This window comes from Peromyscus californicus, unplaced genomic scaffold, assembly GCF_007827085.1.
Source record: "Peromyscus californicus insignis strain IS unplaced genomic scaffold, ASM782708v3 Scaffold_8__1_contigs__length_139910024, whole genome shotgun sequence".
NCBI classification, from domain to species: domain Eukaryota; kingdom Metazoa; phylum Chordata; class Mammalia; order Rodentia; family Cricetidae; genus Peromyscus; species Peromyscus californicus.
In genome coordinates, this window is record NW_026294606.1 from 56,765,857 (window position 1) to 56,793,829 (window position 27,973).

At 37.8% G+C, this 27,973-nt stretch overlaps 1 pseudogene; it reads left to right on the top strand.

Annotated features, from left to right (window-relative positions):
- The first annotated feature begins 1,218 nt into the window (after positions 1 to 1,218).
- LOC128104530 (solute carrier family 23 member 2-like) lies at positions 1,219 to 6,486 on the top strand (annotated as a pseudogene).
- The last annotated feature ends 21,487 nt before the right edge of the window (positions 6,487 to 27,973 follow it).

Sequence of the window (27,973 nt, forward strand, 5' to 3'; positions counted from 1 at the left end):
TGGGTTCTCACTAATGCAGTACATATGAGACTAGAATATGTGATCACTTTTAATGTAATCTGACCATACAATGTACATTCTATACAAGGTAAGGCTGAAATTTATAAAACTTCATTCTTCTGAAAGAAAGTTATGTTGATTAATAACTTTTTATATGCTTTCCAACCTATACTTAATATCTGTCAAGTTGGAGGCTAAAAAAAAAAGGTGTTTACTATGAAATATAAAGAGGGCTGAAGAGAGGGCTCTGCTGTTAAAAGAATCAACTCCTTTTCCAGAGGATCAAGGTCTGATTTTAGCAACCATTTGGCAGTCCACAGAGTTATGTAACTCCAGAGTATCTGATGCCCTTTTCTGACTTCCATGGGCACTAAATGCATGTTGTGGATAGACACACCATGTAGGCAAAATATCTATCCACATAAAAATGAATTGTATAGAAAAGAGTATCAACTATATTTCATTTGTGCCCAGTATCTGTGGCACAGAAACAGAGATCTATCATTGTGACTGAAAGAGCCTGTAATTCATTCCATTGCGTTTGTTTGCATGTATGTCACATATTATTTACACCTTCATCTGTTGATGGAAATTTTAGCTCCTTCCACTTACTGAACTCATGAAACTCTTTGTTAATGTTATCATACTTTACTTTTGATTGTCTGCAGACTGTGTGTGTGTGTGTGTGTGTGTGTGTGTGTGTGTGTGTGTGTGCATATGTTTCAGTGTGAAAGTTGATGTACATGGCCCACATGTCCTAGAGAAGTCAATCTTAAGGGTCATTGCCAAAAGCTACAAACTCCAGACCAAGTAATTTTGTGCTACCAATTACAATGTAGTATGAAAGTGAAGAGCTTCAATGAGCAGAGAATCAAGGAATAACAACTGAAGAGCATCTGTCGAGGTGAAACACTATGACGTCAGGAGAATTTCTCTCATGTGGGAATATGCATCATGTCTCATTCATAGTCATGCTTCTTTCTTCCACGTGCTTCCAGGGTGAGAAAGGAGAGGACTACATTTAGAATCAGAAGTTGAAGCTCCTACAGGGTCTGGCTCTTCCACTTCCACTGCTTGGTAATATCAAGCTAATCTCAACCCTGCCCTTCTGGTTTGGGGGATTCCTTTACTACCTCAAGGTTTCTGATTCTCCCTTAGACCTTCTCAATGGTTGTTTGTGCTTTTCCATATTTATACAGGAAAAAAAGCCAAATAATCATGAAGCCTCAGCACAGTTGCTACTTGACAGGTATGTTTATAAAGGGCTATTGGCTGTGTTTATTAAGAAGATGCTGAAGGTGTGAGGGAAAATAAGTTCTCTCAGACTTCTCATAATTAATAAAGTTCTCTTGGGCATCTCACAATTCATATGTAAAATGGCACAGGCTCGGATCGGAGCACCAACAGGGAAGATGGCCAGCGGTTTGAGTAAAATGACAATTTTTTGTAGGTAAATTTCTAAATAGTCTTATTAAATAAGAAACACAGAGCCAAATACAGGGGTGATAGCTGTAGAGATCAAAGTGAATAGTGAATAACCATTAACTAACCTTAGTTTACCACACTGCTTCTATAGTTTCCCAAGAGAACCTCTACCTATCTAACCTGTGCCTTTTTTTGCCTTGCTGTTCTGCATTCTCATTGGCTCTTAACACAGCCACTTCACATCCTCCTCACTGCCTGTCTATACAGACCTCCAGGTCTCTATGTTTGGTACTGGGACTAAAGGCATGTGTCACCCCGCTTGGCTGTGTCCTTGAACACACAGAGACTCTGCCTGCCATGTGATCGGATTAAGAGCATGTGCCACCACCACCTGACTTCTGTTTATGGCTGCTTATGACATCTGATCTCCAGGCAAACTTTATTTATTAACATACAAATAAAATATCACCACATTTCAGCACAAACAAAATATCACCACAATTTTTCAAGAATAGAGTCAACATGGCTTTCTGATATATCACACACATAGTAAGAAAAAAGAAATGGACTCCATGTTAACTTCCTAAATTTAGTAAGGCCAACAACTGAAGGAGCTGGCTGAGGAAATAAGAATGGAACAGATTTTCCCAGGAAGACAATGAGTTGAATTTTAAACACATTACATTTGACTTTCCAGGTATCCACCTAAGTGTGTAAGACAGTTGTGCCACTAAGCCTAGAGGTGTGCCAATGACACATATTTAGATTCTATTGGAAAATAATTTCCAGCTTAGGCACCCTGAAATTAGTATGAAAATAAGTGTGTTAGTATGGACCTTAATAAAATGATAACTGAGACATCCTATGGTTGAGTTGGTGAAAGGAAATTTAAAAGGAGCAGAGACTAGAATGGAAACTGAGAAGTACAGGTCCTGTGATACAAGCAAATAAATGGAAGAGGATATTTGTTCCAAATTTCCCCCAAGTTTGCAGTATGCAGCAATGTGTCTTTTCTTAACATGACCCACATGACCTTACAAAGCCCTAGTTGTTCATGACTGTTCTTTACTGTGTGCTCGGCTGCCACTTAGTGTTATGAGAGGGTGGTAACACAGCTCTTTAGTTATAATCATAAACTTTAAATGGTATTTTATAAATTAGGGGCAGAGTAGAGGTTATAGCTTTTGTCCCAGATCCCAGCTTATGTGACATATCCTCAGACTGATGGTGACCAAGCTCTTCAACATGTGTCAATGAGTCCTACTTCCACCCCCATAAGCTGGTACAAGAAACAAAGCCACAAAGGCTTAAAAAATACCACAGCAGCCAAGGTCACCGCCTCCATTGTTTCTCTTTGAATTCCACCAACTGGTCCAAAAATCTAAACAATATTTTTCCTCACACATTGGAAATGTTTGTCCCATTAAAATGTACAATCATAATTTTTGGATTTATTTAGTCAGATGGTAACATAAAGTCATTCCTCCCTGAACTTGAATCAAACAACAGGCATGCAGCTATACACACAAGTGGGCAACCCTAAATGAGAAATGAAATTCAACAGCAGAAAAGTAGAACCTCAAGATTCTGGATAACAGAAAAGCAAGAGAAACAGGGTGGTCCGACACCCGTGGCATAAAAATACCACTAGGGTGAGAGTAAAAAAGTACACCCACGTGGGCGGTGGTGGCACACGCCTTTAATCCCAGCACTCGGGAGGCAGAGGCAGGTGGATCTTTGTGAGTTCGAGGCCAGCCTGGTCTACAGAGCGAGATCCAGGAAAGGTGCAAAGCTACACAGAGAAACCCTGTCTCGAAAAACCAAAAAAAAAAAAAAGAAGAAGAAGAAGAAGAAGTACACCCACTTAGAGAGTTGTACAAGTAGAGGGCTCCAGGGATCTCCCTAGCGTAGCACTGACATCTTGCTTGTACACCTTCCAAACAAATCCTAGGACTGGAATCTGGACGTGCCTTTTCTGTTACTGTTATTTTTTTTTTTTTTACCTTTTGGGTTTGCTTGTTTTGTAGCTCTGGGCATTAGTCCCACAACTTTGCACCCCATGAATGGATGCTTTGCCGCTTAGCAAGACTGTAGGCTAGCAGGAAGGAAAGTACAGAAGCTCCAGCCATGAACCAACCTCATTCAAACTTTGATGAATAACTCACCTTAAGAATAGATTGGGTACCAGTCAATGACCCATCATAAAATGATTGCAGTGAAAAGTTGTCTGAGTTTCCACCCCTAGGCAGATGCCATCATGGAGAGAAGACAAGAATACCATAACTATTGTGGATATTACACCTATAAGTATTCTCTGCACCTGTCAAATTCACACCCTGTCAGATTACACATTACTAATGTGAGTCCTACTGAAGGGATCTATGCTCTATACTCCCACGTCTCCCTATGGAACATGATGGACTACATCAGTGTACAAACAGAACCTTAACAAATTGGAGCAACCAGTGTAAATGGGTGTTCTGTTGGTTTGTTGCTTTGTTTATTGATTGGTTGGTTTGTTGCTTGGTTGCTTGGTTGCTTGGTTGGTTGAGACAGGGTCTCTCTAGGTAGCCCTGGCTCTTCTGGAGCTCTCTGTATAGACCTCAGACTCACAAAGCTCCTTCTGCTTCTGCCTACCTAAGGCTGGGATTAAAGGTATAGGCTACCATGTTCAGCTGTTTAAATAGTTTTAAAGTAGCAGAGACAAACAGTACCTGTGTAAAGCCTTACTAACTCACAGAGCTTGTACTTCTATAGTATAAGAAGCACAAAAGATACACCCGCATGCTTTGCTTTCTATACCATGCCTACCTATATTACCAGAAGGTCCTACCTCTTGTAAGACTTAAGAGCCAGTGGGCACCTTGGACTTGGTTATTATATGTATATGTCCAAATTCAACATTCACAAAGGAGCTACAGGAAGTTAATTTTATGAAGTACAATTGGGAAGTAAACTTAACATTACACATAAACCTAAAATATGGATAAACCTAAGAGGAATGTCAAGAGAGTTGATTATTAAGAAGGCCATCAGACAACCTGGAAGCGATACTCATACCAACACATAAGCAAATCACTACAACATATAAATGTGAAAAACAAGGTTATATGAAACTCTCTAAAACTCATAACTGTATAGTAATATATTCCAAAGATACTGAAGTTGATAAAATGCTAGACAAAGATGCCATAAGAAATTTTGTTTGGGGCTGGAGAGATGGCTCAGTGGTTAAGAGCACTGGCTGTTCTTCCAAAGGTCCTGAGTTCAATTCCCAGCAACCACATGGTAGCTCACAACCATCTATAATGAGATCTGATGCCCTCTTCTAGCCTGCAGGCAAAATATGCAGGCAGAATACTGTATACATAATCAATAAATCTTTTTTAAAAAAGACATTTTGTTTGTTTTTTTGAGACAGGGTTTCTCTGTATTGTGTAACAGTCCTGGTTGCCCTGAAACTTGCTCTATAGACCAGGCTGGCCTTGAACTCACAAAGATCTGCCTGCCTCATTCTCCTGGGTGCTTGGATTAAAGGTGTGCACCACCACTGCTCAGTCATAAAAAATATTTTTAAGTCCAAATGAAATCCAAATATAAATATCATATTAGTGAATTAAAGAAGACTACACAGGATAGGAATGATGAATTTATTAAGGAGAGATGCTGAAAAAACAACCAATAGAAATTTTAGAAATAATGAAATTCATCAGTGCAATAAAAAGTCTCAGTTTGAAGTATCAACAATGGAACAATAAATATTAGCTATTGGAGGTAAGTCTTCAAAAAATTACTTTCACTCCTCTCTCTCTCTCTCTCTCTCTCTCTCTCTCTCTTTCCCTCTCTTCCTCCCTCCCTCCCTTCGTGTATGTATGTATATGTAGTTGTAATTAGATGGATAGATAATCGATAAATGATAGATAGATAGATAGATAGATGATAGATAGATAGATAGATAGATGATAGATAGATAGATAGATAGATAGATAGATAGATAGATAGATAGATAGCTCAAAATAAATAAGAGAACATAAAAGATTTCCAAGACATTACTAAAAGACTGCATAGACTGGTGAAGTCGCTCAGTTGGTAAAAATGCTTGGCTTGCAAGCAATAGATCCTAATTTTAATTCCAAGAACCCACATTAAACAGCTGGATGCAGGCTCTGCCTTCTGGAGTTGGGATACCCTTCATCTGCCACTTTTAGACAACAGAGGTACAAGTTCGAAGGCCCTCAGACTCAGACTGAGCTACACCACCAGCTTTCCTGATTCAGTAGCTTGCAGGACAGCACATCATCCTATGTCTGGTGCCATAATTGAGTGGTAAGAGGCAACACTTATGAAACTAATCTCTGTCTAAGAATCAGGTGTTCTAGGTACTAAAAGTGCTGCCTCTGGTCTTTAGCTCCTGACTTGAACAAGCCTTCACTGCAACCACTCCAGATCAATGGCTGTGTAGATTGCTTGACATCTTTAGTGATGGTGAGGACTCATCCAGTGGTGAGCAGGACAATGAAGTCACTGAGTTCAAGGCAATCAGCAATATGAAGTATATCAACACACAGAAGTGCTCTCTTCTAGAGACCCTGGACAGAACTGGGAGTCTAGAGCCCCAGAAGTCAGATATGATTTAACTATAGATTTTCCTTCCCAGTACTTGTGCATATTTCTGGGCTTGCAGTACTTCCTAATATATTTCAACAGCACAATTGTGGTGCCTTCTCTACTGGCTGATGTCATGTGTGTGGGATATGATCAGTGTGACACCAGCCAGCACATCAGGACAATTTTCTTCTGTATGGAAATCACTACAAGGCTATGGACATTTGGATGCAGGTTACCCCTATTTCAGGCCAAGGCTTTTGTATGTTGGGGCCCTGTTTGATCTATCCTGTCCTTAGATAAATGGAAATCTAATACCAGAAATAGTTCAGTTGCCAATGGAACCCCAGAGCTGTTACGCATAGATACAAGGCAACTCCACATCTGACAGATCCAGGGGCCTATCATCATGTCCTGAGTAAAAGGAGTGGCCATCTACATCTTTGTCCTGCCTAGGTATCTGTAGAAGTACATCAGGCCCTTGACTATTTGTGGTGTAGCAATTTCCTCCAAGATTAAAACATTCCAACCTTCTAGGGAAGCTCTTAAAGTAGGAAGGTAAACAACTAAAGATACTATCAGGAAGTCCCTGAAACTAACTAGATTCACTAGGCTTCTCCCTGATAGTGTAAGCAATGAAAACTGAGAGTCTTTCTGAGACTAGAGGAACAGAGTTGCCAAGAAGACTATGAAAAGCTGAGCTGCAAAAAAAAAAAAAGACTCTCAGAGTAGAAAAACTGCAAAGAGATTCTGAGACAAACCAGCAGCCTGGAAGAAACAGAAACCAGCTGAGCTGCCTAGAAGATATTTAGACCAGATTCACTTGGAAAGGACACTCAGCCTGTTGAGTTTCCTGCAGGTTGTGCAATGTGCAGTTTGGTCCAGGTTTCCCAGCTTTGCGAACTGTCATAGATATTCTCAGTGACAGTGCAGCTAGTACCATTGAGTCCACTGATGACTACTATGTTTGTGCTAGGCTTTCCTGCACCCAACCACGTCCTGTCCATGCAATAAACAGAAGTATTTTCATGAATGATCTTCCCTGTATTTTCTGCACCATTTTTGGTACTGGGAATGACTCTACCTCCTCCATTCCCAGTATTGGAATTTGGGGGATTACAAAGGTTATCAATTGCTGACTGATTAAGGTAGTGTAGACTCATGCCAGGCTTGAGCATGACTGGCAAATTCAGTGCCCTCTTCACATCTCTCCTAGACCTTGTGCAAAGAACCCTCTTCTGTATACTCTCTGGGATGATGGAAGTTGTTGACCTCTCTAACCTGAAGGTCATTAGCTCGAACTCTTCCTGGAATCTATTTGTGCTTGGACTTTCCATCTTCTTTGCACTTTTTCTTCCAAGTTACTTCAAACAAAACACCCTTGTCAATGGTATAATGGGAACTGATCATATATTGCATGACCTTCTCATAACTATGATGTTTACAGGAGGATGTGTGGCTTTTATTTTGAACAACACAGTTTCAAGTACCCCACAAGAAAGAAGGACCAGGAAATGAAAGAAGGGTGTGAGCAAAGGGAATACGTCTATTTATGGCATGAACTCCTACAATTTGCCTTTTGGCATGAACAATATTTTTTAAATGCAGATGCTTCAACTACCTGCCTATTAGCCAACATTTGCAGACTACATGTGGAAAGGCTTTGAGAAGAGTGAAAACAACTGGAGTTCAGAGGAAGACTCCTGGACCACAGTATAGACTTTGCTGTGTCCTATGACCTGGCCACTGTGAAGCATGTAACTACAGTTCCATACTGAGTAACAAGATGTATGTTTTTATAGTTTCACTGGCATCCTTCACCTAAGTGTGGTGATATTTTGTTTGTTATCTAACAAATAAAGCTTGCCTGAAGATCAGAGTGCAGAGCTAAGCCACTAGACAGCCATTGAGGACAGACAGTAGTGGCTAGTGGCACACACCTTTAATTCCAGCATTCAGGAGGTAGAGGCAGAGGGATCTTTGTGAGTTCAAGGTCACCCTGGGCAACACAAGACTGATCCAGTCTAAAAGAGAAACAGAGCCAGGTGGTGGTGGCACATACCTTTAATCCCAGCACTAGGGAGGTAGTGACAGGAAGTGATGTGGCAGGGTGGAGAGAGGAATAGAAGGTGGAGGGAGACAGAAGCTCATCCCCTTTCGGCTGAGGAGTTGATGAGGTGAGAAGTGGCTGTGGCTTGTTCCTTTGTCTCTCTGATCTTTCAGCATTTACCCCAATATCTGGCTCCGGGTTTTTATTGAGACCATTTAGGATCCATGTTATACCTAAGAGTTAAGACAGGTGGCACATCACTATAATGTTGTTGGCAATGACTATAGGAGGGAAAAAAGCTGAATGCATGTAATTTCAGCACTATAGAGGCAGAGACAGGAGGATGCCTGGAGCTGGTTGGCCAATCAGCCTGGCATAATTTGCATGCGCTAGGTCCGTGAGAGATGATCAAAGAAAGGTGGATGGTGCTTATTGAATGACACACAGGTTGTCCTCTGGCTTCTATAGGCATGTATGTATCACACACACACACACAAACACAAACATACATGGTTATATGTCTAGCCCATCACTCTATCTGACGGATAAGAATAACAGACTGTGGCTATAGAAATTTTATTCTATGAAGAAATAGCAGAAAATCTCTCACATCCTGAGAAAGACATAAAGACAAAAGACATTTAGAACCCTGAAGATGTGTAACCAGAAGAGATTCTCTACAACATAACATTGATTGTCAATAATACAAAGCAAAGTAAAATCTGAAGAAAAGAGTGTCAAGTCACATAATTCATCAACAGGATTTTTTTTAGCAGAAACACTAAAGTATTTAAACTAGTTATTATAAACAGTCTTGTGAGGCTTATTTCAACATGTGATAAACAGGACAAGTTGTACTAATTTTCAGTACATTTAAACAATAATCCTTGATTTGCTTCTGTGAAGACCAAAATTTTGATTCATGATGTGAAATTTCAAGTACTACTTATGAGAAAAGTTCCCACACCACAGAGAATAAAAAGTGAGTTCTCATAGGGTAGACTGTTTTCTTCTAACAGCTACACCTAGATCCATCCATAATACACTTGTAGGAAATTATATTGGGCTCTGTTCGTTCATTTGCTGGTTATAAATGGACTAAAGCATTTTGATAATAAATACCTAGCTGGAAATAAAGAATGACTATTAGAAGGACAACTTGGGAGCTTGGTTATATGTCTACAAGACAGAAGACTCATTACTAACATTTGACATTAAACGTTAAACTGGGAAGGTTCCAAATAAAATCACTTTCTGGGAAATAAATTTTGAAAGTAAGAGTTTAAATGAGTTTTATTTGAACACATAAACGGTTATGATGTCATCACTCTTTTTTAGCTCTAGATTAAAAATGAATGAATATGTGTGAATTAAATTTACACCAATAACCACAATTTACCAAAGAACTATTGATCTAATAATACAATTGGAAAAATCATGTTTCACACACATGTACACAAACACACACTACACAGAAGCATTTTAAGTATAGAATATGTCTTTTTATCACATTATCTGCAATTTTGCTCTAATGGCTTATCCAATCTATTCTTCATTATCATATATACAAGCAGTATCACTGTGGCTGAAATTTAATGAGAACTATGGGGGTTCAGCCCCTCGATAGTCCCCTCCCAGGGTCAGGAAAGAATGTACAACCAGCTGATAATTAATCTTTGATGGCAGGAAATGAATCTACATACACAAAACTCCTTAGTCCACACACTTTATTATTCTGAGTCAGTTCTCTCTCTACACAGCTTCTATTCTGCTGTCATGCCTAGCTCCTTTCTTGCCTGATTTCTCTCTACATTTATCTGCTGTCCCCTCTATTTCTAACCTAATTCTCTCATCTTAGTTCTGCCATATATATGTTATCATCCATCTAGTTCCTTTCCACCTTAGCTCTTCTCCCAACTCCTTCTTTCTCATCTTGTTCATCCCCATCTGGCTCTTCTTCATCTTCCATCTTGTTCCTCTAGTACTGTCTTCTAGCCCTTCAATCTAGTTCTTCCCCATCTAGTTCTTTCCTCTCCAGTTCTTACCCATCTAGTTCTTCCATTCTCTTTTCTCTTCTCCATCTTGTCCTCATGTTCTTTCTCTCTCAAATCTTCCTCCAATTCTCCTTATACCTCTCCATCCCCTCATCTCTCAGGTATGCAGTTATAAACCCAAGCAATAGCAATCCTCTGGCAGAGTAAGGTCACCAGGTTTGAATTCTTGCAGGGTCATAAAGTCTAATAAGTGTTTTCCCCAGGCAGTGACCATCAGGCTTTCTTTTACAACCCAAAAGGGAAGTAGTAAAGGAGGAGTTCAATTGAGAGCGTCAATTGAGAGCTAATGATTGGTTAATATATCAGAAAAAGGGAATTTATGTCCTCAAACTACATTCCTAGAAGTGGTTGGGTAAAAATGTTAGGAGTCTATAATATTTGTAAGGCTATATTAGAAAGGAGGGTCTCAGCTAAAACTGAACAAGAAATAAAGCTATCCGCCTGACATAAGAGACAGGCATTGTTTCCACAGGGGTGTTACCTTAGTTCAGGAGATCGTTTGGCCTTGGATGCTTGATATGTATTTTAGATAAATACACTGTTCGGAGTTTTTGGAAGCACACATAGCATACAAGAAAACCATTGTAGGAACCAGCTAATATATACACAAAAGCTAAAATATCACCAAGACTTCTTTAGCCATGGCTTGACCTTCTGAAAAGTCCTTGACTTTTCCATGTAGTAGCTTTTGTGATAGTAGCTGAATTCTATTACATTTTCCTGTGGCCTGCAGCAGAAGTCAGCACAAGTTACTGACTTGTTAATTTCCTCAGCTACTCTTGGGAGCCAATTAGAAGAAAAAAATCAAAATGTGCTATTTGCCCACTGGACTGGGTGATTCATGCCACATACATTGACCTTTCCAACATCCTTTCACTCTTTAGGTATTTCTACCCTAGTGACAGAAACCAATCCCAATTCAGAGGGAAATTTGGGAGGGTTAATCGTGAGTTTTCAATTCTAAGAAGTTCTTCAGTCTCAAAGGATCACTAGTTAGTTAATCATTGCCCTGAAGACCTTCAAATAGTATTATGTTCAATAATTTACTACAAGTATCTATTAGCAGGATCAAAATTATTGATGTTATGGTTTTGAAGTGAAAGGAGACAATACAATCAAATAACAAAGATATATAACTATAAATACTGAACAGGTGAGGCACAAATGCTCAGTCCTTCTCTGAGGGCATAAAAAACAATGTGTTTCAGCCTCCACAGTAAGCACTGAAAAATGCTGAATGTCCACAGAAAAAACTCAGTAGGGTCTCAGGCTTCTGTTTGACTAGCCATGTGCACAATGGGTGCCTAAGACCTACCAAAACACCAGATTCCATGGAGAAAGAAAGTATACTGTGTAAAAGTCTTGTCTTCTATACATTTTAAAAAATTTTATTTCAAAATGTTTTCATGCACTATGTTTTCATCATATTATTTCCCCTCCTCCAACCCCTCCCTAATTCTCCCTGTATTCCTGCCTGCCCAACTTAGTGATCTCTCTCTCTCTCTCTCTCTCTCTCTCTCTCTCTCTCTCTCTCTCTCTCTCCAAAAATAAAAAAATAAAAACTACAGGAAATATCAAAACAGACAAAGTTTTTAAAAAAGAATCAATAATACACAATATATCAAAACAAAATGTACACATGTGTGCCTGTGTGCATGCATACATGTGCACACACACACACGCGCACACACACACAACCCAGCAACAACAAAAATAACATAGCATCCATTATGGAGTCCATTTTGGTTAAGCCAACAACACCTGGGCATAGGGTTTGCCCTGGAGTGATAAGTATACCAAGTGACACTCCATTGGAGAAAATTGACATTCCCCTTCCCAATGGGTATCAACTGCAGATAGCTTTTTGATTCTGGGTGGGACTTTGTGTCAATTTCCTCTTCTCAGTGCTGGAACTGTGTCTTTTTTTAATCTATTCAGGTCTTCTACATGCAGTCACAGCCTCTGTGAGTTCATATACATATCAGTCTTGTTGTGTCTGGAAGATACAACATGTGCATGTCCTGGAAGTCATGCACTATCTATGGCTCTTACAATCTTTCTGCCTCTTCTTCTATGTAGATCCCTGGGCCTTGAAGGGAGGAGGTTGATAAAGACATTCCATTTGGGGCTTAATGCTGCAAGGCCCCTCATTTTCTGTATATTATGGATCAATGACCTCAACATAATGCCAGATTTTCTTTACCTGATGTAAGAGAAAGTAGGAAGTAAGCTTGAACTCATTGGCACAGTAAAGGACTTTCTTAATGATGCCATTAGCACAGGCATTAAGAACAATTAATAAATGATACTTCATGAAACTAATATTTTCTGTACAGCAAAGAATATTATCATTTAAACAAAGTGGCAGCCTACAGAATGGAAAAACCATCTTGACAAATTATACATCTAATTGAGGGTTAGTATCTAAACTATATAAACAATAACAATAGCAACAACAAAACCTGAACGTCAAGAAATCAAATAACCCAGTGAAAAAGAGACATAGCACTAAGCAGAGAGTTCTCTTGTTCATTGCTGGTGGGAGTGCAAACTGGTATAGTCCATATGGGAATCAGTTTTGAGGTTCCTCAAAAGACTGAAAATCGATATACCACAGCTATACCACTCTTGGACATACACCTAAAGGACTCTACATATTACTACAGAGATATTTGCTCATCCATGTTCATTGATACTCTATTCATAGTAGCTGAAAATTGGAAGCAGCCTAGCTGTCCGCCAACTAATGGATAACAAAAATCTGGTACATTTACACAATAGAATATTATCTAACTGTTACAAAAAAATTAAATCATAAATTTAGCAGATAAATGGATGGAAATAGAAACAATTATCCTGAATGAAGTAATATATACCCCCAAAACAAATATGGCATGTTTTTCATATATGTGGATGTTAGCTTTTAAGTTTGAAATGTATGTGTTTCAACCCAAATAACCACAGAAGTTAGGTAGCTAAGAGGCTCGGGAGAGGAGAGGATTTCCCAAGAAAATGAAAACAGAATATAGTGTTATGGAGAAATAAAGGGGATATTAGAGAATAGGAGGATTAAATAGGAAAGGGGATGGGAGGTCAGGGTGAATGGGGAAATATGGGGAAGGACAACTAACAGTAAAGGCCTTTCAAAAAGCCACACTATCCTAGATGCTCCTCAGAATATATACATATACGAAAAGAATTTAAATGAGGTCAACACCTATATGAGAAGACAATACCCCAATTAGACACCTTATGCCACCAAGTTAAACCTCCAGTGCCAGTAGTGGGTTACATATTATTGAGTTGTCAAAAGGGTCCATAGACAACCCCCTCTCCAAAAGATCACAGGTTATTGCCACAGCATTGGTTACTCTCCTTAACCTGATGGTAAGACCCTTTAGCTGAAAGCACAGTTTATTCATATCAACGAACATGGAGAAATAGAGCTGGTGTCCAGCTGAAAACTTTACCACTATTAACTAGAAGGTACTTTTCACACTACCAGAGAAAAGTTATCATCAGTTTCACAAGCTACAAACCCCATGACATACATCTGGTGGACATAAACCTGCCCACCAGATATTTGGGGGCAGTAGTGGCACACATGTTATGGAAGTACCCAACCACATTTTAAAATATGGATTTAAGGCCCACTATGTAAAATGAAACCTATACATGAAACTAAAGTGGCCAAAACCCTGAAACAATATAGGTCATGGATTCTGGAGGAAAGCCAACTTATTATTCTTCTAAAGGGGCATAGCCACAAAACAACTTGTAATGACATATTCCTATACCCATGTAAAACAGCTTTGCTCAACACTCCTCAGCCTCAGAGAAACTTCTTCTTGAAGTAGACAATAACTAACAAAAAGTCAATGTTTTAAAAATATTTCTTGTGCAATAATCTTTAGAAAGTAGAGTGCCGATACGGTTCCAAATCTAAGTTGACAGAATAACAAAAATGGTACTATTAATATTTTCATTCATTTATTTACCTATTTACTCTCTCTCTCTCTCTCTCTCTCTCTCTCTCTCTCTCTCTCTCTCTCTGTGTGTGTGTGTGTGTGTGTGTGTGTGTGTGTGTGTGTGTGTGTGTGTATGTGTGCAGGCCCCAGAGGAGGCCAGAAAAAGATGTCAAGATTCCTCAGAGCTGGTGTTATAAATGGTTGGTAGATGCACTCTGTTCCCCCACGCAAAGCCAATCCACCAGGCTCCTCACTAGCACTACAAGAGGATACCAGCTGCAGCCTCATTTTCCCTGCCCATGCCTCTGATAGATGCCACAGATCACCCAGCCCTTCTTCTCCCCCACCCCCACTAATTGCTGTGTCCCAGGCCCCAGCTTGTATAGACAACCCCTGTTCAACCACAGGCCATAACTGCCAGAAGTCCAGATAGCCTGTCCACAAACCTTCTCTGCTCTCTCTGATTACACAGACCATCCCTTCCTGACCTCCCTCTCCTGATTCTTCCCTGCAATCAAGCCTCCAACACCAACAGGCATACCCTATGAACACACCAACCTAGCAGCCCAGCAAAGCAGGCAACACACAGTCATCACACTCCCTGAAAATCCGGAGAAAAAACAGAAACCAAGGAACAGCAAAAATACAAACTAACAAACAAACAAAAATCCCAACAAAGACAAACTCAACTCAAAAATCAGCACCTAGACCTATAAACACTACAAACACAGATGCCTAGATGCCATTGTAAAAACATGATGAATAACTGTAATAGGCTTTCTTTTGGGCCACCAATCACTCCCAAATCCTGACACGGAGACTTGTTGTTAGTTATGAATGCTTATCCTTATCTTATGCTTGTTTCTTGCCAGCCCTTATAAATGAATTTAACCTGTTTCTCTTCATCTACATTTTGCCTCAGTGTTTTTTACCTTTCTTTCCTTCTGTATATCCTATTTTCACTGCTTGCTCTGTGTTTGTATGGCTGGCAGCTGGCTGAATGGCCCTGGATGTCTCCCTCTTTTTCTCCCTCATTCTCTCCTTTTCTCTCTTGTTCTCCCGAGCCTAGACTCCTCCTGCATTTATTCTCTCTGCCCACCAGCTCTGCCTAGCTATTGACCATTCAGCTTTTTATTAGACCAATCAGGTTCCTTAGGCAGGTAAGGTAAAATAGCAACACATTTTTACATAATTAAACAATCACAGCATAAACAAATGCAACACACCTTCACAGATTTAAAGTAATATTCTGCAACATAAACAAATGCAACACATCTTTATATAATTAAAATAATTTCCACAACAAATAACAGCCAGGACAGTATGTCTTCACTGGAGTCCAGCTATCCTACCACAACTGGCCCTGAATATTCCAACACAGCTGAAGCACAAGAAAAAGATTTTAAACCAACTATGTGAAGATGATGGAGGTCCTTAAAGAGGAAATGAATAAATCCCTTAAAGAAAGCCAGGAAATCATAAACAAACAATTGGAGTAAATGAAAAAAAAAATCCCTTAAAAAAAAAACAAGAAAAACCACAAACTGAGGGAATTTTGGAAATGAAAAATTTAGAAATTAAAAATAGAACTATAGAGAGAAGCTTCAAAAAGAGAATATAAGAGACGGAAGAGAGAATCTCAGGCATTGAAGAAATGGATACATCAGTCAAAGAAAATTTTAAATATAAAAAATTACTAACACAAAACATCCAGGATATCTAGAACACTATGAAAAAAAATAAACCTAAGAATAATAGAAATAAAGGAAGAAAAAGACTCTCAGGTCAGAGGCACAGAAAATGTTTTCAACAAAATCATAGAAGAAAATTTCCCTATCCTAAAGGATGAGGTGACTGTCAAGGTACAAAAAGCACACAAAATACCAGATAGACTGGACCAGAAAAAAAAATCCCTTTGCCACATAAGAATCAAAACACTAAACATACAGAACAAAAAAAAGAATATTAAAAGTTGCAAAGAGGAAAAGACCAAGTAACATATGAAGGCACCTACCGAAATTACACCTGGCTACTCAGTGGAGACTCTAAAAGTCAGAAGGGCCTGGACAGATGTTCTGCAGAATCTAAGAGACCACAGATGCCAGTCCAGACTACTATACCCAGCAAAACTTTCAATCACTGTATCACCATACATGGTTCCGATAGATAGATAGATAGATAGATAGATAGATAGATAGATAGATACATAGATACATAGATACATAGATAGATAGATAGATAGATACATAGATAGATAGATAGATAGATAGATAGATAGATAGATAGATAGATAGATAGATTGATACATAGATAGATACATAGATAGATACATAGATACATAGATAGATAGATACATAGATAGATACATAGATAGATAGATACATAGATGGATAGGCAAATTGTCGTTAGGCATTGTATGGGTACTGGGAATCAAACTCTGATACTCTGATACATGGAAGAGACCTAAAGCCAGTTCTATCAGGTAAGTGGTAATTATAATGAAGTTTGAAATTATAGTCTATTCTATCAAAACTTCAATAAAATTTATTGGATAAAGTATCCACAAAGCAACCTGTTACCCATTTTTAACATTTAATTTGAGAATTTTTAATTTTGTAATGGAGACTAAAGAGTGATTGCTACTGCCCTCTCCCATTACTAACCTTGCTCTATATTGATAAGGACACTCAGAGATATTCAGAATTTTCCCAGTTTCTTCAATTGTACAGGCCATAACTTGATTGGACTTAGAGCCAGAATATACTATACAGTATTTTAAAGTATTCTGTGGTGGTATTGTGTTCCCCAAAATATTGTGCACCCTAATAAACTTATCTGGGGTCAGAGACAGAAGAGCCACTAGATACAAAGGCTAGAAAATGGTGGCACTCACACCTTTAATCCTAGCACTCCAGAGGTAGAAATCCCTCTGGATCTCTGTGAGTTCAAGGCCAGAAACAGAAACTGGAAACGGCCAGACATGGTGACACATGCCTTTAATCCCAGAAAGCTAGCCTTTAATCCCAGGGACTGGTAGAAAGCAGAAAGGTATATAAGGCATGAGGACCAGAAACTAGAAGCATTTGGCTGGTTAAGCTTTCAGGCTTCTAGCAGCAGTTCAGCTGAGAGTCATTCAGATATGAGGACACAGAGGCTTCCAGTCTGAGGAAACCAGACCAGCTGAGAAGTTGGCCAGGTGAGGTTAGCTGTGGCTTGTTCTGTCTCTCTGACCATCCAGCATTTCACCCCAATAACTGTCCCGGGGTTTGATTTTATTAATAAGACTCTCTAAGATTCCTGCTACAGTATTCCACAACTAACCTTTCTTCTGCCCTACCTGAGAGTTTATATATTACATGTCACCTGTTAGCTTTGCTTATCTGTTCTGATATCTGATCACTTAACTCCTTTGTTACCTTGTTCCATTAACATCTCATATCCAATGGTGTACGTACCACTAGAATGTTCAAACTTAGGGACTCCAATTTATCAAATATAGATGAATGGTTTCCCAACATGGAGAATATTTAAGAAATTATTTATAATTACTGGATTGTGGTAGGACTTCTGGTTCTAACTTTAACCAAGATAAGTTTTTGGGTTTTTTTTTTTTTAAGTTTCCTGAACTTCAAAGGTAATTAGATGTTGCCTTGTGGAAAGAAAGATGCTTGCACTATTCTCCTTGTCTGTTACAGAACCAGAGACACAAACCTTGCACCAATTAAAAAAATCAGTCCCCACTCTTTATAGCTGGTGGTGTGGTACTATGACCATAAATTGGTTGGATTTGGATCTCATTCCAGTATCTTTCCTCTCATAATTTTTTAGAACCTATTCAGAATACAGTAGGGCCAGCTAGTCAAGGCCATGACAGAGAGACATAGTTTATGTTGGGAGATGTTCAATTCCTTACATAGAAATATTTGTGTCATATAAATGGTGACTTCTAAGCATTATTATATGTTTTCAAGTAAAGCTCATTAGTCAAAGTCTTTAAAGATATTTCCCAAACATCAAACCACAAAGAAGCTCCATCCTACTCAGCTGTTAAATCATTTTGAAATACATATTTTAGTTGACAAATAGCTACATACAAGGCAGTACAATGTTTTTCTCTGTGTATGTAGGGTGGAACAATTCAGTAAAATGAATGAACATATCCAGCATTTCACCATTCCTGTTTTCTTCAAGGGAAAAACAAAACTCTGATTTCTGAGTCTACTTAGGGATTTAAGAAAGAGAGGAAAGAGGTAATTGTGAATGTGGAATCTGGTGGTAGGGTGGGATTTTTGGTAGTGAACTCTAAGACAAAATTACGTCATTGGTCCACAGCTGTTCTTTAACTTCTTATCTGGTGGTGGAATCTCTGCATATAATTCTCCCATGCTGAACCATCAGGCATGTGGTCCTAATCAGAGCTGAGTCATGTCACCATCATGCCCTTTAGCCTCCCCAAACCATAAACTAAATAAAAATAGAGAAACTCATTTGCACTGTTCTACAGAATGTAAATTTAGTACAATTGTTAGACAAAATGTAAGAAGATTCCTATACTCTCTTATGAAAAAAATTAAGGTAAGTAGCAATTCAAAGAGTAGGCAGCCGCTAGTGAACAGTAATTGTCTCAGGAAGAATACAGAACTTTTGGATGATATTAGAAATATTGTGTGCCTTGATTGTATTGTATTGTGGGTAATATGGACTACTAATCTACCAAAAAATAAAACATATATATATATATATGTATATATATATATATATATATATATATATATATATTCTAGCAGAGTAAAGTTTATATAAAAATGAGTTAAAAATAATAATTGAACTGGATGGATAATAAAAAATAGAATGTTTGCACATCCATATTTATTGTTGCTCTACTCATGATAGCAAGGAAATGCTATCCACCAACAGATGAATAGATAACAAGATTATGTACATATAAACAATAGAATATTATTCAGCTGTAAAAGAAAGATGAAATGTGCCAGAAAATAGATGAACCTAGAAAGTATAACATGAAGCAAGGTGACCCAAACCCAGGGGACAGGGGAACTGCATATTCTCCCTCATATGTGGACCCTAGCCTATAATATATTCTTGTACATTTGTAATTTGGTGTAAGTATGAGTAAAGTCTAAAAATTTAGAAAGAAGACCAAAGTGGGGTAATATTATGTGATGAGATAGAAGAGGATGCAGGCAGGACACATGATTCAGGAAAGAGAATATTAAGTTAATTTTTTTTCAGTTTAAACTCTATCATAGGCTGTTATTTTCACGGTGGATATGTGAATTCCACACATCTGTGTATTGAAGTAGCAAGAATCGTTTTTACATTCCATAAGAATCCAGCATGTAAAGCAGTTGCTGTACCAGTCTCATATTTTTTTAAATTCTGTTGACCATTTCTATTCTGTGCAATGGAAATTGGACATGATTAGTCCTGAATGCATTTGACATATTGACCCATTGAAAACATGATTTTTTTCTAATTCTATTTCAAACTACACCAAATAACTCTATTATAATGTTATTTGATATGTATATTTGTCACCATGTGTAAAATAAGTACACGGGAGTTTTAATTTAATTTTTCAAAGAATATAGATGATTTTAGAATTTCAATGGTGATCATCTAAAATTTTGCAATGCATTTTTATCTACTTTCTTTATACTTGATATTTTCAGTAAAAAATAACAAATAATGAACAGGATGCAGGGAAAAGAATCCCTTGATAAGGTTGTAAATTAGCTCAGTCACTAACGAAATCAGCATAGAAATTTATCATAAAACTAAAATTAGAGCTACCATAAGACCCAGATCTGTAGCCTCTCAATATATGTTCAAATAAATTAAAGTCGGCCTGCAATAGAGATACTGATGTTTATTTGACACTATGCACAAGAACAAAGTTTTGAAGAATTGTTCATGAAAAATAAATAGGCACCTCCCACACCCCTTACCAGCTACAGCACTGGGGAGAACAGACCCCACACCTCACCTGGGCAGCACAATAGAACTAGCCCTGGTGGCATGGGTGCAGGTGAGCAGGCCCTGGGCCTGAGTGTATGAGCCTGGGAGAGCTAGTCTCACCCCTCACCTGGGCAAAGTGGGAGAGCTGGCCCTGTTGGTGCAGGCATAGGAGAGCAGAGGCACAGGAGAGTGGATGGGCTGACCAACTCAACTACCACCCAGGCCTGGATCCAGGGCTTTGAGTTGGCCCATCCCAACATCTACCCCACCTAAGAACAGCTGGAGCATGTGAAGGGGCTGGTCCTGTGGAACCAAAGTTGCAGGATCTCAGTGACACAGGGCAACAACAGGATATCTGAGGGGAGTCCTGGTGAGGATCCAGTATTGATAGGGCAACAGAAGCCAGAGGCCTCCAGCCAGACCAGTGACTCACTGCAATGAACATTTGCAAGCAAAGCTGTTTGGGCAAAGAGTAGACTGTGTGGCCACAGCTTCTACAGCAAGATTTTTTTTTCATTTTTATTTTTTATTATTTTTATTGGGGGGGGCGGAGGAGGCTACAAGGGCGGAGGGCAGATGTTGAGGGACAGGGAGACAAGTGGGATTGGTGATATAAAATTCACAAAGAATCAATAAAAAGTTAAAAAAATATATGGGCAAATGTGGAATGGATATACAATAGGATTAGTCAGCTATAAAGAATAAAAATTGTCAATTTCAAGAAAATAGATGAAACTCAAAATTATTTTTCCTTTCATATTTTCTTCTCTGGATGTTAAAATTTTGTTCTTTAAAGTCTTTAATTCATTGAAAGATAACTTGGATATGCTGTGAGGCAAAGTTTCAACTTCATTCTTTTTCTTGTAGAAATAAAGGTTTATCCTGCAATGTTTTTTGGGCAATCATTCCTTCCTCACTGAGTGGTGTTGGCACCATTGTCAAGAATCAGAACCCATATTTATGAGGGTTTATTTCTACATTTTCCATTCAACACTACAGATATGTGCATCTCTATTTACACTTTCATTCTGCCAGTTTATGGTAAGTTTAGAAATGAAGAAGATGGCACACCACCAGAAAAATCTCTTCATGTTTGCTGAGGCCTTTCAGGTTTCATGTCTACTCTATGCCAGTAATACAGTGAGTGTCCCCCTTCCCAGTGGAACACTGTTATTAATGTAACAAAAAGTGAAATAAGTGAGGCTAGCCAGATTCAGAAAGAATCAAATGTTAATTGGCATTTATGGAATCCACAGGGCAAGGAAGAAGATGTCATAAGCATTCAAAAAAAAGATCAGATAGGAGGAAAGAAATTCAAACAGTGGGAAGGAAGAAAAAGTTAATTCAGGATAATGGGAGTATGTACTGTATGTAGTAATCAAAAAATCACTCACAAAACTATAATCCACATTCTGTAAAATTGTTACACACTAGTAAAAATATTCAACTTCAGAAAAATATCTAAGTTTACTGATGCTATGAAATGGCATCTAAATTTCTTCATTTTCTAAGACTGAATAATATTGAATTATCTGTATTTATCATATTCTTGCTTATTTTCTTTATCCTCATATTTTCCACTTATTCTGGACTTTGTAAATAAGGCTACTTTGAACTTTATCATAAAAAAATCTCTTTTAGATACTACTTTAAAGTCTTTTAGAAATATACCTAGATGAACAATGGTCTCATGCAATATTTAATATTTAGCCTTCTGAGCAAAGTTAATTTTTCTCCACAAGGGCATCATCTTCTAAACACTTAAACAATTTAGTCATGAAATGAAGACTGAATGGTTTTATATATACAATGTGATATAATATGTATCTACAATATTCCCCAAATATTCCCTTGGTATAGAATCTAAGACCTACAGAGTGGATAACTACAACCATAGATAACTTCAGACTCTATCTATACTGTTTTACTATTTTAGTCTACCCTCCATACATAATGAAGTTTTTTGAAAATTAAGCAAAAACTAAATTAGCAATAGTAGCTCCCCCAAAATAAAGTATAACCATATTGTGTAGTAAGTTTGTTCTCTTTCTCTAAAAAATTATTTACTGCCCTGCACTGGTTATTGTGACATGAGAAGATGCCAATGCCTGCATGATGTCACAGTGAAGTGAGTAGAATAACATTTTAATTGTGAAATGTTTTAAGCTAACAAATCAGTTTTACTGCAAGGCATCCATTGAAATAGCACAGAAGTCATCCTAAATCAGGATGCCAGTAAGTGACTTAGACATAAGTTGTTTACACAGAAAAGGGGTTGATTCTCATTTCACCAAAACAGAAAAGATTGGCACCAGATTTCATCAGGCTAACCAGGATACTTCTCAGTTTAAAGCGCGGGGATTATTTATTTCAGTAATTTCCACTTAATATGTTCAACCAGCAGATTATTCTTGGTAACCAAAATGGAGGATGCCAAAACCAAACTTCAAGGGGAGGATGCTGATACTGTTTATGTTAAATCCATCACCTATACTATGTCAAGTATAACATTCATTATATCAGTAAATTGTCATGTGGTGTTTAAGCATACTGAGAAGCTGGCTGTGGAGGAAGTGCTGGCCTCTTGGATCTGTGACCCCAGCACATTTTTTTCAAAGTGTCCTTCAAGACCCCTTGTTCAGGAATGGGCTGTGCTCCCAACCCAGCCCCAGAGAAAGGAGAAAGGAAAACCACTTCCCCAGTCATTGGGGCTGGATGATGTGTGTCATCTGATGTTCTCTAGTCATCTGTTGCTTAAGGTTTTATTCTTGTTCTTCTTCTTCTTGCTGTACAGGAATAAACTCAATCAGAACCCAAAGTACAGCTATCATGGAGCATTCTAAGTACAGAACTAATTAACATTTCATTCCCAACATTGTTCACATGAATTCTAGTCATTTGGAATTTTCTCTAAGTATCCTTTTTTTTTACCCAAATAATGATCTGATTGTGATTTTCTTTTTCATTTTCATAGTTTTTTTTATTGTATATCACTGATAACTTGAACATTTTTTTAAAAGAAACCCATTAAGCTTTTGCAATACACAAATTGACATATTGAATCTTTTGTAATTGTGTTAATAAGGACCTTTCATATTCTTTGTATTGATTCCTCATTAGATACACTATTTGTGAATATTTTATTCATGCTTGGATTGTCATTTGACTCCCTGAACAGTCTTCTTTGGTGTGACAAAAGTTTTTTTTGTATTGTTCACTTTTTGCTTCCAAACATATTTGTTATTATTTAAGCCTTTTATATATTTATATAATGAATTTAATGTCTTATTCTCCATTCCCATCTCTCACCTTTTTCCTTCATCCTTTACAATCTTTCTTCCTAACAGCCCCCTTCTACTTTTGTGTTTTATTTTAGTGTGTGATCCCCTAAGTTTAATTGGAACTTCTTGCCTCTGCATGGGTGAGGGTTTATTTATTTGAGCACAGACAACTTCCCAGTGGCTACCCCACTGAAGAAAATAACACTCTCTCACCCAAGAGCCATTAATTGCCAATAGTCCCTCAGGGAGGACTGGGGCCTCATGGGCCCCTCTCCCATCTGTGAAAACATGTTGACAAGCCTAGTTGTGTGCAGGTCTTGTGCAGATAACTACAGCTACAATGTGTTCATGAACACAATGGCTATGTCATATTTCAAAGGATGTCCTTTTGGTGTACAACTTCCCCAGTCTCTGGTTCTTACATTTTCCCAACCTCTTTTCTACCATGTTCCCTGAGACTGGAAGAGATGATACCATTTAAGGCTGAGAATTCTACCATCACTTATTCTTGGCCCAACTTGAAGCTAGTTACGTGCATTAACCATCACCTGCTATAGTAAGAAACTTTCCTGATAAAGGTTGGATGCAACACTAATAAACATTAGTACTTATGAGGAAGTTTGACAATAAGACCATTTACCAAAACATTAACAGTAGGTTCCTTCCCAACCACAGGGTCTTCTTGACCATATTTATAAAATCAGCCTGGTTTCTTCCTGTGGAGCAAACCTCTGCCCCAATTAGAAAGCAATTGGTCACACCATAACAAACATGCCACTGTTGCACAGGAAAACACATCTTGCCAATCGTGTCCATATCAAAGATGGTAAGATTCCTATCTAGGTAAGAATGATGATGACTTTGCTCCCCCAGTAACCCGCACAGCACCTACAAGAACTATGAAGAGTAGCCAATGGAGAGGAAGCTTCTAGCTCAACTCCAGCTTGATTTCTTTATGCTCTGTGACCCAATTGTGCAACATGCTGAATAATAAAGTTTTACTATTGAACTCTAGTGAGTATCCAAGAGCAATGGCAATCATCTGTATTGTTTAGGAAGTTCCTGGGACCTCCCTGACAGCAGCTCACAGAAAGATATTCCCCCTTTGTTGTAACATTTTAAGTTTTGATGAAGTTAAATTTATCTAAGGGGGAGGCTGAAGAGATAGGGTGGTGTTTAATAGCACTTGTCGCTCCTTCAGAGATACCCAGTTCTATTCCCCACACCTACATGGAGGCTTACAACCATCCATACCTCCAGTTCTTGGGTATCTGACACCATCTTCTGATTTTCATGAGCAACAGGCATACATGTGGTACACAGACTTACATGCAGACAAAACAATCATGTACATAAAGTAAATAAACTAAAAAAAAAATCTATTTTTCCTTTTGCTGCCTGTTTTCAATGTCCTAACCAGGAAATCACAGTCAAATCCAGTTTCACTAAGATTTTTTCTTAAGTTTCCCTTCATTGTGTTGAAGGTTTTGTTCTTATACTTAGGTCTTTGATCCATTTAAAGATAGTTTTTGTACAGACTGTGAGACAGTTTGAAGTTCACTGTTTTATACTGAGATGTCAAGTTTCCTTAACACCACTTTCTGAAAGATGATTCCTTCCTTCTTGGGTGCATTGTCAAGCATCATAATACCACATAAATAAGGGTTAATTTCTGGATATTTTCATTTTATTCATCAGAATTACACATCTCTATTACACTCTCATACCCTTCTGATCAGTGTCACTTTGTGGTAAATTTTGACATAAGGAAGTGGGAGTAGCACTGTGTAATTCCTCTCCAAGTTTGTTGAGGCTACTGAGGTTTTGTGCCTCCTCTGTATGAATAATAGGATGAGGTTTTCTATTTTGAGAAGAGCATTACTAATATGATGAAAATTGAGGTTAGTCTATAGAAATAAGCAAAGTAATCCAAGCTTCAAAAGAGTCAGATATTACTACCATACATGGAATCTATGGGGGAATAGTGTCCTCATTAAAGGGAAATACTAGATAAAAAGAAAGAGATTCAAGAAGAGGGAAAGGAGGGAAAAGTAAGTTTGTGTGATGTGTAGATATATCTCATCAAAGCATACTGCTACATGTGCATATGAGATTGTCATCTTATGAAAATAAACTCACTTTTCTATACAATAAATACGTATTCATAAATATGTTCAACTTCAGAGAAATAACTCTAAGTTATCATTGGATGATATCTGAATCTCTTCTCATATGAATAATGTTGCATATGTATGTGCTGTAGTTTTCTTTGCTCATTCATCTCTTTATCCTAATGTTGGTTGTCTCCCACTATTATGAGTTTAGTGAATAAGGCTACATAAGTACTATCGTGCAAATATCTTTCTAATGACTTGCTTTGAAATATTTTGGACACAAACCTAGAAGTGGAGTATCTTATAGTATTTGATATTTGCCTTTCTGAGAAAAGAGCATAACTTTTAAATACTTAAACAGTTATCAAATGCAGACTATTTGTGATATATATATAGATATAGATATATATATCTCCTAATTTTCTCCCCAAAGCTGAGTTTATATATGTAGTACAGGTATCTGTAAAGTGACAAAACAAATCAGGACAGTGCAGTGTCTCCTCAGAAATTGTAATATATATATAATATGATGTTAAATGTTGACAAAGAATAGATAACAAGACCATTAGTGGATGTCCAAAGCTACTTCTTATACCCTTTGTTGTGTTGAAGAGTTTCCAAGTTTGCTTGCTATTTCACATCTGAAAGTTACATGTTACCAAATGGTTTTCTGAATCAGTTGACAAGACCATGTTTTCCCCAATATGTATTACACTTCACAAAGTTTCTATATAGGATCATCCTTGAATTTCTATATAGAATCTCCTTATTGTGTTTGATTCTTGCAATACACTCCTCAATTTGGAGTACCTATGTGTTTTTAAAGATTTTTCACATCAGTATTCATATTGTTCTATAGTCTTCACTTCTGTAGATTTTGTGACTGGATTAGTATTAGGGTAATGTTGGCCTCATGAAACAAACTAGGAATTCTTTTGGAAGAATTAAGCAATCATTGTTTCCAATTATTTTTAAATGATCGCTTTAATTCAAAAGGAAATCTCTCTGGTCTAGGCATTTTCTGTGTTGGAAAATTTTTCAGTGTGAACTTTATCACTTGTTTTACTGTATTTCTGTTTACAGTACTAGTTTTGATGGATCAGGTTCAAAGGGTGTGTAATCAAATAAGATAGATTGCACTCAGACTTCAGTACAGTTGAACAACTGTCCTGTGCCACTTTGGAATATAGATGGCAATATTTTTGTGATTGTGCTTTAGCTTTATGACAGTGTCTATGAAAAAATGTCTATTGTTTGAAGAATAATAGAAGATTTGTTTGAGAATAAAGAATTTTCTCCACAAAAATGAGTTTAAATATGTAGGACAGGTAGCTCTAAAGTGGCAAAACCAATTAGGACAGTGAACTATCCTCAGAAACTGTGATGACCAGAGTGACTATCCAAAGCCTTAGTTTGTTTGTTTTTGTTTGTTTGTTTGTTTGTGTTTTATTTTTTGAGAAAAGATTTCTCTGTGTAGCCCTGGTTGTGCTATAAATCAGACTGGCCTCAAACTCAGAGATTTGCCTGCCTCTGCCTCCAGAGTGTTAGGATAAATAGCAGAATCCTATCCCAAATATGTGTAAAGAATGAAGATATTTTGTGTAGTGTTGACTACAAGAAAAGAAAGATCTATCTGTATGTATCCCCCCATGTGATTTTGTGGATGGAATTTCTTTACACAATGTAGAGATAAGTCATTTGTCTCTCAAAACTAATAACTCAGCAATTTGTTCATGGATGTGGAAAATTGTTCTCAGTGAAAACAGATTGGATCAACACCAGTAATTTAGATACATAAAACCTCTTCTTAATTTAGCTTTTGAGAATGTGGTAGTTTCCATGTGGATTAATAAAGATGTTTGTTTAATTCTATAGCAATTTTTTCCATTGTAGACTGTTTTATGTCACTTTCTGTTATTTAAATCAACCTTAAATTTCACCTCAATCTCCAAAATGTTCTATGCAAGAAAATATAATGATACGTCTCCAATTCTTCATTTCTCCCAGAAGTATAAAACACAAGAAGAAAAAACTACATTAAAACTACAAAATATAGCCGGGCGGTGGTGGCGCACGGCTTTAATCCCAGCACTCGGGAGGCAGAGCCAGGCGGATCTCTGTGAGTTCGAGGCCAGCCTGGTCTACAAAGCGAGTTCCAGGAAAGGCACAAAGCTACACAGAGAAACCCTGTCTCGAAAAAAAAAAAAAAGGGAAACAATAAAAGTTCAGTAAAGAGCCGGGCAGTGGTGGCACACACCTTTAATCCCAGCACTCGGGAGGCAGAGCCAGGCAGATCTCTGTGAGTTCGAGGCCAGCCTGGGCTACCAAGTGAGTTCCAGGAAAAGGCGCAAAGCTACACAGAGAAACCCTGTCTCGAAAAACCAAAAAAAAAAAAAAAAAAAAAAAAAAAAAAAAAAAAAAAAAAAAACTACAAAATATGGAAAGGAGATAACAGAAACAAAAAATGGGAAAAGGAACATGGTGTCCTGATCACCTT